Here is a 14257-nt window from a genome sequence, read left to right on the forward strand (position 1 = left end):
ACAAGGAATAATTAAAACATCTCATAGGTGGCCCAGGGGGAAACCAAGGGGCACTAATGCCAGTCTCAAATCCGAAAGAGTACCCAGGGTGATATGGGGGTGCCCTTGTTCTCATGATTCAGAACATGATCCTGATAAATTAATTGATGCGTGGAAGTCTTGTGGAGTGCAGACTCGCGTTCAGTCTTCAACTGGAATCCGGCCATCATTCCTTGTTTTGGTTACCCTGGTAAAAGATAGAAAAAATAATACAGTGTGCTCAGACTGAGTGTGTGTACTAAATGCATGTGTACATGTTAGAGTACAATGAATAGCGGTAACAATGCTGGACCCAAAGTGTCCTGTGAATGTACACTGAGAAAGTGTGCCTGCAAATGTACGTGGCATTGAGGACCCTGGGTTTCACTTTGGGAAGCCCAGACCTGTCTGGTGAAGACATGAGGAGGAGGGGAATACCCCAGACATATTTGTGGATTGCTGCATTCATGTGAGCTGAGAGGGACACACATTAGAGGGAAGGGAGAAACTTCCTCTGTACTTCTAGAGGTTGCCCTTTAATTTAATTATAGATTACAGGTAAGGAGCCTGGGCAAATTTCAGGAAAGCTGATAAGGAAATTATTGGGCTCGACCCTCTCTGCTGGGTCACCCCCAAATATTTTGCCTTTACCCTCCACTTGGTGCTGTATGCATTTTTGTTGGCCTTAGGACTCTGTGCACTTTACCAATGATGGCCAGTGCTAAAGTGCCCTCTCCCTTAAGCCTGGTAAAATTGTCCTATACCAGAATGGCATGTTTAATTTACTTATAAGCCCCTGGTAGAGTAGTTTACCATATACACAGGGTCTGTAAATTCAATGCTACTAGTGGGCCTCAAGCACTTATTGTGCCACCCACTTAGGTAGCCCCTCAAAACATGTCCCTGGCCTGCCATTGCAGCCTGAATGTTCAAGCCACATTTAACTCTAAAGGCACTAACAAGGTATGGTGAGGAGCACCGCATATCGATTGAGAGAACAGTTTTTACCCCTCTGCCTGTCCCCTTTGTTTTTCCAACAATGGTAGACAATTTTAGGGAACAAAGCTCTGCCAAGGTAAATGCCATCTTGAGTCCTGTATCTACTAAGGTGGACATATTACTGTGTCAAGAATCCCCTAAATATCAGAAGAGAGACATAGTCTCTGTGTCATAAAGACTGGTGATAGACTGTACCCTTCCAGACATATATATTGATTATATAAACCTTTTATCTTGTGCCAAATTGATATTAAGACACTGCAGAGAATCCACGACACTCCTCCCCCCTAGGAAACCCTCAGTGTTTTCGAAATCAGTCCACTTTCACTTGATGACCTTTAGAATATCCTTGAGCTCCCAATTAATGAAAGCGTGCATTATTCATCCATGGATTCAATGGGCATGGAGGGCACTGTGCTTAAATGGTTTGCTTCCTTCCTCTCGGATAGATCCAAATGATCAAAATAGCGAACAGTCTTTCTTCTCCTGTGGCGGGTGGTCAAGGTGTTCCTCAAGGCTCTATACTTGCACCCACATTGTTCAATCTCTATTTAGAACCACTGGGAAATCTCCTAAGTAATTCCGGGATCCACTATCATCTCTATTCAGACAACACTCAAATCTACCTCAAGGTTGCCTCCACTCACGATCTCTCTATCCTGAACTCTACTCTTGATTCCATTCAAAACTGGATGTCAACTCATCAACTGATTCTGAATCCCTCCAAAACTGAATTCCTCCTCTTCTCCTCCTCACTCTATCCTCCTCCCCCGGTGCAATCATGGATGGATCAGATGAATCTACTTAACGATAAACCCATCAGCGCAAAATCCCTTGGTGTCATACTCGAGAAAAAACTCAATATAATCTCCCACATCAATTCCATTGCAAAGTCTGCTCGATACCAACTGCGCCTTCTTTGTGGAATCCGACGCTTCTTCCCAGAGAAGGACCTTATAACCCTGGTGCAATCGCTGGTCCTCTCCAGACTAGGCTACTGCAATTCTCTTCTAACTGGCCTCCCCAAATCCCACTTGTCCCCCACAAATCTGTTTTCCATTCAGCAGCTCGTTTCATTTATGGGGCCAAAAGAAGCGACCACATCACACCGATGTTATCCACCCTCTCGCTGGCTTCCCATCGAGGCTAGAGCTATCTACAAGACTGCTTGTATCAACCACAACGCCTTGCACTCCTCCTCTCCTCGCTACCTGGCGAATAAACTGAAACTCTCTGGAGGCTCCAGACCATCACGTAATGCGGAAAATCTACTGCTTGAACCTCCCACTTTCAAGAAGGAAAGAACGATGGCCCAATCCTTTTCAGGCAACGTGGTGAGAATCTGGAACTCCCTTCCACCTCAGCTCCGGACCACCGCCTCCTCCCAGGCCTTCAAAACGGACCTCAAAGTTCTCCTCCTTCAAAGACACCTCCAAATGTAATTCACGTCCTCTCTATTATCTGAAGGAAGACCTCCTATTCCTGAAAATTCTATTCTCCATGACTTTGGAAGTGCCTTCCCAGTGTGTTCTTGTGGTTGGAGTGTTTGCCATTTATTGCAGCATTATCCTTGTAATTGTGTTTGGTACTCTTTTGTAACATGCACACACCACTTTTCCCTTGTAACACACGGTTTGTTACCTCTCACATTTTGTTTTCCTTTGATACTAGCACAAGTGCCACCATTGCCTACGTAACGTTTGTTCTTGTGCCGGAGTGTCTAGCATATATTGCAGTATTATACCTCTAATTGTACTTTGTTTTCTCTTGTAACCTGCACACTTGTCACTTTTTCCTCCTGTGCACTTTTTGCTACCTCATGTATTTTGTTTGCTCACAATTGTCACTTTTACCTCATGTAACTTAACGTCTGCTTTTGTAATCTGTTCACGTGTAATGTTCTCCTCATGTATCAGTTCTGTTCCTATTGTGAAGCGCTCTGACGCCTTTGGGTAAAGTACGCACTATATAAAAATGCATAAATAAAAAATGAATAACCAGGTGACTATGTAGTTATATCTGAAGCCCTCTTTGTTCTACTGTGCAAATTGATTCAATATGAAAACTTTTGGAGAAAAGTACCATAAACTTTCTTGATTCCTTATCAACGATACCTTTAATATTAACTCAAAATGAGAAAGTGGTGGGCTTTTCAAAACCATCCTCCCAAGATTTACTATCTCTAGTAATGTACACAACATGCCTTAAAAATGCGAAGATGACAAAGGATGTACAACACAGCGTGATTCCATTGCAAAAAAAGAAAACGTCAGAGGTGAAAGCCAACATGCTGTAATTTATTCTCTTTTGAACTTACATGACCTAAGCCTAAGAGAACAAACTGAAGACCCTGAATTGGGCCAAGGTTCGCCATTTCACCTTAAGAAGAAGGTGCCCTCTACAGTATACCCCATATTCAAGGGAAAAAGGGCTAAGTCTATCAATTCGGCCTGCATTCCTACAGAAAATCCGACTAGAACGATAAAAAGCGACAATGAGGCATCTGTCGCCTCAATTAAGGAAAAGTCGAAAAAGAAGGGAAAAAATAGCACTTAAAAAAAGCAGAAATAAACTTCAGTGATTAACCTCCAAGTACAATTTTGGGCAGTGATGAGGTAAATCTTAAAGGGGCACAGGCTCAAGGTAACACCGTTTTTGCCAATAGTGCTGTGCATTAGTACCAGACCAATTCCAAGCAGCCATTAATGTAATTGGACTAGATGTCTCTATCCAGAGGTTCCGTGCCTCTATAAAAGGTCTTTCCTGTTTAAGTTCACAAATGGAGGATGTGGTGGGGTCTTTTGCGGAGATTGCAAATAAAGCAAGATCAGACAGTGTGAAATAGTCTCACACTTTTCCCCTCAAGAAGTATCTGTTATCTGTAAATTCAAAGAGAGACTGACAAGATTTTCTCCAAACTCATTACCCGTCAACCTTTTAGCTGTTTAGATCTTCACATTTAAATTCCCAAATTAGAGGAAGGAAGTAATTCCAAGATAACTGAAATCCAACTAACAAATGATGGTATAGCTTTATATTCACAATTAACTAAACGTAATACATGTTTACTAGACTGAAATCTGTCTCTTTGGCTGAAATAACGTTCTCCCTCCACGATAAGAATAGACTGAACTATGCAAAAGCAGAGTTTTGTTCTAATTTGGTTCCAGATATTAAGCTGACAAATGCAGATTTTTTCAGGGAGATGGATATGTTTGAAATCCTGTATTACACCGACAGAGTATCGAAGATGGGTAGTGTGACAGTATGAACATGAATACTCTTTAGGGCTCTTGCCACCTGAACCCACATCTTTTGGAGCAACTGAAGAATATACAGAGTCTTGCGTGGTCAGTAAAAATTTAAGTGGGTACAGCAGAAGGACTGGTAAAAACACAAGAACAGCAGCAACTTGCCCATCATATAAAAAAAGATACTTCTTGGGCATGGCTTGCGGAGCATTGAGCAGTAATAATAGTGTTGCTCTGAACTCCCGATATGTTTAACAGGAATAATATTCATATTCTCTCTTGGAATGTGGCAAGGATTGATGAAAAGAAAATAAATTATCTCAAGTCTTGGAACCTGCATTTATCTGCCTCCAAGACACCTGGCTAACAAACTCTAATTGTTTATTCTTATTATGTGTACAACTGCCCCAACGTTCCACCAAATAGAGGTCATGCTAGAGGGGGCCTGGCTATATTACTTTCAATCGAGTTTGGAAAACTCTAAACATTCTATTGAAAGTGATTTTCTCCAATGTCTAAAATCTCAGTCCCAAATTTGCTGCAGCATTGTGGTATTTCTCTCTTTAATATCTACGTGTCACTGGGAAATAATTGCATTCTCAAACAAATATTTGCAACTATAAATAAAATAGGAAGTGGAGGTGGAAACCCCTTGGCTACTTATTACAGGAGACGTCAGTGCAATGATCTCTAATGTTTACCAGCACTCTGAGTCTGGGGGGGGAGCATACCGGCGGTCTCGTTTCCAAAACCTATTAAGATCAGGGAATATGAAGTTCTTCCCTACTTTAGTTTGGGAAGAACTAAAGTCACTGGGAACTTTCCCTTTAAATGGTAGAAAAGACCCTTGCATCCCAGCAAAAGTAACTAGATATGGCCCTTTTAGTTCCTTGATTATTGATTATACTATGAAATCTTATGTCATTTTTGATGTGATATCACGTTTCTCAGTAATAGATACACCACACAGTGGTCATCATCTTCTTTTCAGGCTGGAATTATCTCCCGAAAAAATAAATCTCTGGTCATTGAATTTGAGCACTGGGACTGTAGACATGCATTCAAATAATAGGAAATTACATTGCAATCCCCAAATTGTCGCTATATTGAATACAATGGTTACTACATTCTCAATCAACCAGAATGAGACTTCGACACGTGATCTGTTAACCAGTAATGAATTATTATTGGCTGATGTGGTTAAGCTGTTAAAAATATCAGGACAAAAGAGGCCTCGAAAAGGAAGTGCATCAAAGGATACCTAGAAACACATTCATCAATAGAAAGCTAATCCACAAACAGTATATATTGTTTTCTTCAGGTTATAAAAAGGCAATTAAAACTCTGAGGAGAAAAGGAAAAACCTCTGAAGATCTTTAAAGTATAGGCATCAGAACCTGTTTTAGACTACCTTGCAACAACTACTTCAGAGAAACACACAGACTTGTTGGTGCATCATTGCCCTCAACTCTGGCTTGGAGAAGGGCCCGACCGCTAAAGAGATAGAGTGAAAACCTGGTCTGACTACACCAAGGAGCTATATAATTCAAATAAGAATGCACATATCTTTGAGATTTCTTCTCAAATGTCTGAATTCATTCAGTCCCCTTCCTGTGCCCAGATAATAAGGTATATCAGAAGTGCTAGATCTTCTGCTGCGATGGGGCCAGCAGAAATTCTAATCCTGTTATTTAAAAACACTGCAGAACTGCTGAGTTGGGCGCAGGATGCAAAGTTTTGCAAACATCATTCCCATAGACCAATCTGACTTCAAAGTAAATCAATCTTTAACAGACAATATAGCAGTTTTGCAGTTTTTATTGGATAAATATGTTGTAAGGAATAAGTCATTTATATATGCTGCTTTTATTGACCTCTGCTGCATTCAGTTCTGTGGATAGACCACCTCTACGTCTGCACTGGGTGTCCCAAGTGTCTTATTCCGGCTAGTAATGTCTCTCTACTCTTCAACATGGTGAACAATTCTTCCACCCACTTTAATTTATGCCTTAGAGCATACTCCAATTAAATCTTGGTCATTTCTAAATACTTGTGAAGGGAAGATTTTAATCAAACGTGTCCCATTAAGCTGGTCTTTTCTGATACAATTACTTACCCTGGAGCTTGGTATGGTTGGTATTTTCATGCAGGCTCTTGCCAATTTAATTAGGTGGAGAGCCACTGGAGAATGTATGACTGGTGAATGTATGGCATTGTTCTGCATTTTGTCCATCAACTGCTGTTTTTTCATTTGTCACCCGAGTGGGACGGGTATGCTCAAACATGGGTCCTGTGCTCTCCATGCCACTGGAGTCAAGCTATTCTGGCTGAAGAGGAGTGAAACTCCGAACGGGTCCTAGGATGCTTCTTTACAGTCCAGTGAGGACCTGGCTTGGTAGTTCAGGCTGGACTGTTCCCATTGTGCGCAGGGTCCAGTCTGATTTGCATATGGCTGGGTCCAAACTGGAATGGCATGGTGAGAAAAAAAACGATGGATTTAAGCCCAGATCTCTGCACTGGGGTTAATGTATGACATTGTCCTGCATTCTGTCCATCAATTGTTCTTTATGCATATGGTGGAATGGGGCATAGTGAAACCGAGAAATACTGGTGCTCCATGAACCAGGCGATAGTAAATACGCATGTATGTAAAGTCCCTTTGCTTTTGAAGGGGAACATAGTGCCTGGGACCGTTACCCCTCCCCATCACACAGGCCACGCTGGCGATCCGGGACAGAGAGGCTCTGCGAAGAGGCCTGACATTATTCCACTCCATGATGAGACCAATCTTAGATAATCCCAAATTCACCCCAGGCATCCACTTGACCAATTTTCATCAATAGCAGCAGGCGAGCAGCAAAATAATTGGGCAAGTATTTAACAAATTAAATGCCAAATACAGGCTCCCAGAAACAGAACGCCTACATTATCTTCAGATTCGACACTGGGCCACCCACTCTTCCACCAAACCAGGCTCCCAGACAAAGATCACTCCCTTCGAAAATTGATTTTTTTTGGAAAGGAAGGGATGAACACTGTTAGACCTGGCATCTTTTGGCGTGTTTTCTCTGTCTTTTTCCTTTCTGACCTCCCTGTTTTGACTCTGTGTTTTCTCTTTTCACACATATTTTCACTGGTGTTCAGTGTGAAAGTGCAAGTGTGTAGGGCCTGTAAATCAAATGCTGCTGGTGGGCCATCAGCACTGATTATGCCACCCACACAAGCAGCCTGTCAAAGGGTTCTCAGACCTGCCACTGCAGTGTCTGCACGCAGTTTTTACTGCCATGTCGACTGGGCAAGTGCACCCACTTGTCAATCCCTAACCTTCCCTTTTATTGCATGTGAGTCACCCCAAAGCTAGGCCCAAGGTACCCCTTTGGGAAGGGTGCAGTGTATTTGAAAGGTAGGACATGTACTCGTGTGTGTCACATGTCCTGATAGTGAAATACAGTATAGTTCATTTTTCACTTTTGAAAGGCTATCTGTCCCATTGGATAGAATGGGAAGTACTGGCTAAAGTTTTGTAGGCATATCTTCCCATTGGGACACAATAGAGAAATGGAGTTTAGTATGCCTGAACTCAATGTAGAAATGCATCTTTTAGTGAAGATGATTTTTATGTTCTGTGTTTGAAAATACCACTTTTAGAAAATAGGTATTTTCTTGCTTAGCCATCCTGCATGCCTCTGCTGGGTTGTGGATTGACTGTCTGGCTTTGAAGTGACAGGGGATGGGGATGTGCATTCACTTGAGACAGCCACTGGGGGGATCGAAGTGTGTCCTGCCTTCCCTGGATGAGTCAGGGTTGGGCTGAATAGACCTGGGCCGCATTTATAGTAGTGGGAGGAGATTTCCTTGCACCTGAATGAGCCTGATCTGCCTTGGACAATGCTGTCTCCACCTCCTGCCCAGAGAGGACCAAACTGGTTTGGACTAAGCACAGACACTCTCTGCCCAAAAGAACAAAGCGACACTGAGCACAAATATTGGGGTCCTGACCCCCAGAATTTTAGATCTCGCTTGAATCAAGGAACCTGCCAAGAAGAAGAGCTGGAAGAACTACCAGGCGGAGTACTGCCCTTTGCTGTGTTGTTGCTTTGCTGGGTTGGCCTGCAGTTGCTGCATCTGCCTTGGGCAGTGAAAGCACTGGACTGAACTTTCTTATCTTCCTTCTGAATATCTCCAAGGGGTTGAGATAGAACTTGCCTCCTGTTCACAAAGTCTGAGGGACAACAAAGACTCCACTTATCTCTGGGTACCACCTCTGGAACTGTGGGTTTCAGTTGCCACAGAGGGGGAAAGCAGCCGACACCATCACCAACACCACTGCTGGCTCCGCGTCCTGAAGGTACTGCAGAGGGCACCACCGCACTATGCACCGCAATCCTGGTCACAAAGATGACGACTACTGCCGCCACAGAGCCGCTGTTTGTACCGTGACCTGTGGGCACCGCACACCACACCGCCCTGGTCTAACTGATGTCGCTGCTCTCAACACCCATGTCTGCACTGTGGATCGGGGGGCACCGCTCATAAGTCGCAGTCTGGACCATTTGACGCCAGCTCCCATCAACCGGCACTGCTGCTTGCACCGTGACCTGTCAGCACCACAACCAGCACCGCCTCACTTCGCACCACAGCCTTAGTCTCACAGATGCTGGTGAATGACCGTCACTGAGCCGCTGCCTGCACCACGACCTGAGGGCACCACACGCCGCACCACTGCATCACATCGCAACCGCGACTGGCCTGCACCAACAAGATCAGCTGCAACCTAAAGTAGTGTTTACAAGTCTGCTGACACCGATGCCGGTCCACACCGGTGAAATCGGTCGGAACTCTGGGTTAATGTTGTTTTCAGCACTGCATTAGCCAGGGACAGAGCTATCTACTTCAAGGAACTTTTTAAAGACATTCTTGCAAAGTGCATATTTTTGATTACTGGATGGTGGATTTTTTATCGTTTTGGTCTTGTTTGCACAGATAAATATTGGTTATTTTTCTTTAACTGGTGTGGTGTCCTTTTGTAGTGTTTTTACTGTATTACTGCTGGTTATGTGCAAATGCTTTACACACTGCCTTTGAGATAAGCCTTACTGCTCGTGTCATGCCACCAAGGGGATGTGCAGGGGTTATTTCAGAAGTGTATCCCCCTTATCTTGATTAGGGTCTCTCCTTGGACAGGGTAACAACTTGCCAATTAGAGCCCCGATTTCTAACAAACACCTAGGCACTTATTTACAAGACCCTTTGCCTGCCGGTACATCACTTTTTCCAATAATAAAAGTGATGCATGCAAGGGGCTTGTAAATAACCCCCCAATCTCTGAACTCTATGCCCTCTTAGCACAGCCTCATCCAGGGGAGAAAGGTTCCGACAGTAACGTTAAATAGCAAAATTAGGGCTATTCCTCTCACATAAGGAATGGGAGGATGTTTACTACCGTGCACAACACACTGCACTTAACGATGATTGCATATAAACAGCCACATATTGGCATTTAACTCCAGCTCTTATGCTTCACAAATGGTGCCTGGAGTGCAGCGGCAGTACTTCAGCTGGTGTGGTACTTCTTGTACATTGTCACATTTATTATGGACCTGGCCAAAACTGGCTAAAAATTGGGAGAAGGTCCTAGATGGTATCAATCATCTATTGGCAATGCTGACCGCTCACTTTCCAGCATATGTCATACTCAGGTTATCCAACCCCTTAACGTATGCATTAGAATCCTGGAGAGGCCATCAAATCAACTTGGCATTGGGGATAGCTCATCAGCCAATTCTTTGCCTCTGGGTTACCGATATAGTTCCCACACACACCACATGGCTGCACAAGATATGGCATATCCAAGGGACTAGGAAACGAACACACTCCCTGTCCCAGAACCTAAAGACATATCGGGAAGTGTGGACTCCATAGTTCTCTGTCCTTCCTCCCAATTTAATACGCTGACCTGTCTTAGATATTTGAAGGTGCTACACTGGCTGCCCACAGATGGGCAACCCACACAGGGCCTAGGGAGCATGCAGGGTGTATGCCCCCTTAGGGGCCTTTCATCTACACAGACTGGGGTGAGGTAGGGGATTGACAGATAAATAATTCAATATGAGTAAAGGGGGGTTGGGATGAGGGGGAATGGGGTCTGGTTCTTATACAAGTGTGGATTTTCTTTTTGCTTTGAAGATGTATGAGACAGCTCATGTCTACCTGGTACAGGGGCAACAATCTATGTACTTCACCTTGTTTTGATTTTATATTCTATAATAAAATTTCTGAAATTCACTAAAACAGAATTGATCCTTAAATGCCATAGGCAACTATCAGGGCAGTGTCACAGAGGCGTTGGTATAGCCTAATCTCCCAGGACACCAATGAGTGATAGAAGAGAAGGACAGCCTTCACAGCAGCCATTTCTTTGTGAATTACACAGTAATATGATCATCTCCACAGACTCCCAAATGAGCCTTTCACTGCCAGGCCCGAAAGAGCTTAAAGGCTCACTGGAGGTTTTTTGAGGGGTCAGAATCTAACCAGCATATTTTAGGTGAACACAGCCACCTGTGATGGGTTAGCACCAGGTGCAAGAAAAGATGGGAGCAGGTCCAGCAGCCCAGTAAGATTGGAATCAAGCTCGAAAAAAAAAATGCCTGCCCAACCGGATGATCAAATTGAAAGTACCTCTCTCAAATGGATTATGTAAAAGCGCCATGGAGAGGAGTACCCGATTGCGAAGATGAGTCCTCAAGATGACCTTAGAGGTTTGGTCCAGAGTCAGATCTGGATTGAAGATGTCCCTGTCAGTCTACTTGACCCAAGGGATATCCTAACCTTCTACTGGGGTCTGCAAAGGAGGTCCACTCAAGCAGGCAGGGTCAACTCAGAACCTGCCTCCCAGCGGATGGCCTCAGAACAGCAAGTGGAAGGCTACAACAATGTAAAAACAAAAAGGTGTCTCATTCTAAAACAAATCCCTTTGTTTTCTGGAAGGCTACTACCCCACTTTGTGAAGTTCAGACCCTTGTAACTTTTGGGGTCACATGTTCCTACTGCAGTGGGTGCATAGACTCAGGGAGATGTGCCACCTGGTTGTATGAGTTTTCAACACTGCTGCAAATAAAGATAACTCTTTTATAAGGCAGGCCACATAGGTTATATGATGTAGGTTTATTGAATTAGATCAATCTTAGTTACAGACTGCAGGTATTAAGGTGAATGTATATACCCCACCAGTAGCAGCATCCTTTTTCTCAGCCCACTCTCTCCAACTGACACTCCCAGGCCTGGCACTGCTCAATATTCCATTACTTCACACACACAGGCTGTGCAGCAGGCAACATGGAAACTAGTGAAAGAACACTTGCACCTAAATCAGGATATAACACATTTTCTTCCTAAGGTAATAATAAAAAATATATATTAGGGAACGCAAGATAGAAACAAACCTTTCAACCCTCATTCATGAAGAAGGAAAAGGGTCTCTCCCAACCCACACTTATCCCAAAGACAGGGCATTTTGTGAATATAGAAACAAAATTTGAATCTCTTCCATCAGCACTCATCCCAACACGGGGCATTTTGTGCATAACAAAATGGATGTCTTTAAACCCTCACTCCAGCTGTAGGCAAAGGGTACCTTCCAACCCTCGCTCATCCTTGCAACAGCAGGACACTACATAAACTTAAAACCGCTCATCCCAAAACAAGGGAAACCCACACTCTGTGTAATATCCTAATTTAGGGGTAATGCATTCTTTCTCTAGTTTACCTGTTACCTGCTGCACAGCCTGTGTGTGTGAAGTAATGGAATATTGAGGAATAACCTAGGTGGTATGCCTATCGTGGAGTTATATTTATTTATAGGAAACTAACCTATGTGTGATAGGAGATTGAAGAGTAAGTGAATGTACTGGAAAAGACCAGAGAAAAGAGATTTACAACACATAAACCTGGGGCAGCGTCAAAACCTTCTACCTCCTTAGAGCAGGCATAAGGAGGAGAAATGAAAACATCCTTGTTTTTTCCTCTTTCTACATGTTCTGCATTCTGCAGTACACATAGAACGAGTAAAATACCTCATGTGATTGTTTTTGTGCAAGAAGGTACCCTTCTTTGGCAAAAACAATTGTGCCAACAACACAGACACCCTTGCACCATGGCGTATGGATGCCTGCGTTGGCACACAGTTAATTGTCTGCCAGCGCTGGCTGTAAGGACAGGAATGCACTGTATCTTGTAAATACAGTGCATTCCTGTCCTTTCGAATTAGCCTAAGGCAGCATAACAAAATGACTTGTGGGGCTGCCCTACGCCAATTCATTATAAATATGTCGAGGGCCGACATCTCGGTAGGGGCCTTCGGGTAGGTTCTTATGGGGCAGTTGGTCATGTGTCATGGGAGGTACACTGACAGAGGTACAATTGAGGAACCCTGGGGCATGGTAATCAGGAAGTATACTGAATGCAATTTTGTTTTTTGTTCCTGCAATGATACACTTTCTACTGCATCCTTCAACAGCAGCTGTGTCTCCTGTTATATAATGTAGAATTGTTCTAATATGTTCCTCTGAGTTTTCATTCTCCTGTTGGAGATATCTTTATACATAATGTGCAATATCCTTATTGTATTAGAATTAATACCAATTTCTCTGTTATTGTTGTTTGTCAGTGTTGATAGACAAAATGTCAAAATTTAATTAAGTCGGATGGAGGAGAGTAGCCACAGAGAGGCATTATTAAGTCGGATGGAGGAGAGTAGCCACAGAGAGGCATTATTGATTTGAGCAATTACCCCCACTTAGTGGGTTCACATTTCTAGTGGTTTAGGATGTTGCGCAGACAGGATTGGTTCTAAATTATATTAAATATGTTCTGGTATTTTTCTCTTTTAGTCTACACACTTACGAACACTCTTTCTGAGCACTTTGTTGCACACATTTGGAGCAACCTTTTGTATGTAAATATTGTGGGGCAGATTTACAACACTTGTGCGCTGCTGTAGCATCGCTTTTGTGACCAGCAGCAGTGCAAACAATGCGGCCAATTTACAATGTAACGCATCTAGGGAGAGCGTTCCCACGCAGGAAGGCCAAGTAGAAGTGACGCAGTGAAATCTACGAGATTTTACTGCGTCACATCTAGGATGCCACTGCGTCAAAACCTTACACCTGCTTGAAGCAGGCGTAAGGAGTGACGCAGTTAAGAAGTATAGGCCTCTCCTGCATTGCGGGAGTTGCGTCGTGTTTGCGACACAACTCCAGCAATGCATCACTTTTGGGCCAACAGCTGCATCAGAACTTCGTATCTGTCAATCCTTGCGCCATGGTGCGCCGTATTGTAAATACGGTGCATCCATGGTGGCGCAAGGGTTTGGCATACAGGCGCAGGGAAACTGACACATCTCTACAGATCCATCAGTTTCTTGTACATCTGCCCCCGTATTTGTACTGTTGATTTGAAATATAGTTGAATACATTTATTTCATATGAGTGATGTCATTCTTTATGTACGCTTCCCTTCCCTAATTTAGCTGGTCCTAATTTTTTGTATATACGCTCCAGAATTATTATTTTTTTTTTTGCAGTTTTATATAGCGCGAACTCGACCCAAAGGTATTGGAGCGCTTTACATGAGCTTAAGTTAGGTTACTCAAGGACACATTCATTTTTGGCAAAAACTAGAGATAAAGTGATTTTCCTAGAACCACAGGTTGTTGAGCCAACCCTGCTCCCCCAGCTCCACATGTGGCAGATCTGGTTGTTGCGCTAATCCTCTCTGGAAAGTGTCTCCTTCCCTGGCGTGGCAAAGCTGTCGGCCGGATCTCTGCAGAACAGGTACTGGTGCTACTGTGACCACACTTATAGTACACTTGCACAAGGTACTTCTAAGGAGCCAGCCCCGCTCGAACTGGGAACATCTAGCAGAAATGCCATTCCGTTATTCTGCACTTTTACCATGAGGATTCACAATCGCGTTTTACGAAGTGGACT

This window comes from Lissotriton vulgaris, chromosome 2_2 (assembly GCF_964263255.1).
Source record: "Lissotriton vulgaris chromosome 2_2, aLisVul1.2, whole genome shotgun sequence".
In the NCBI taxonomy this organism is placed as follows: Eukaryota; Metazoa; Chordata; class Amphibia; order Caudata; family Salamandridae; genus Lissotriton; species Lissotriton vulgaris.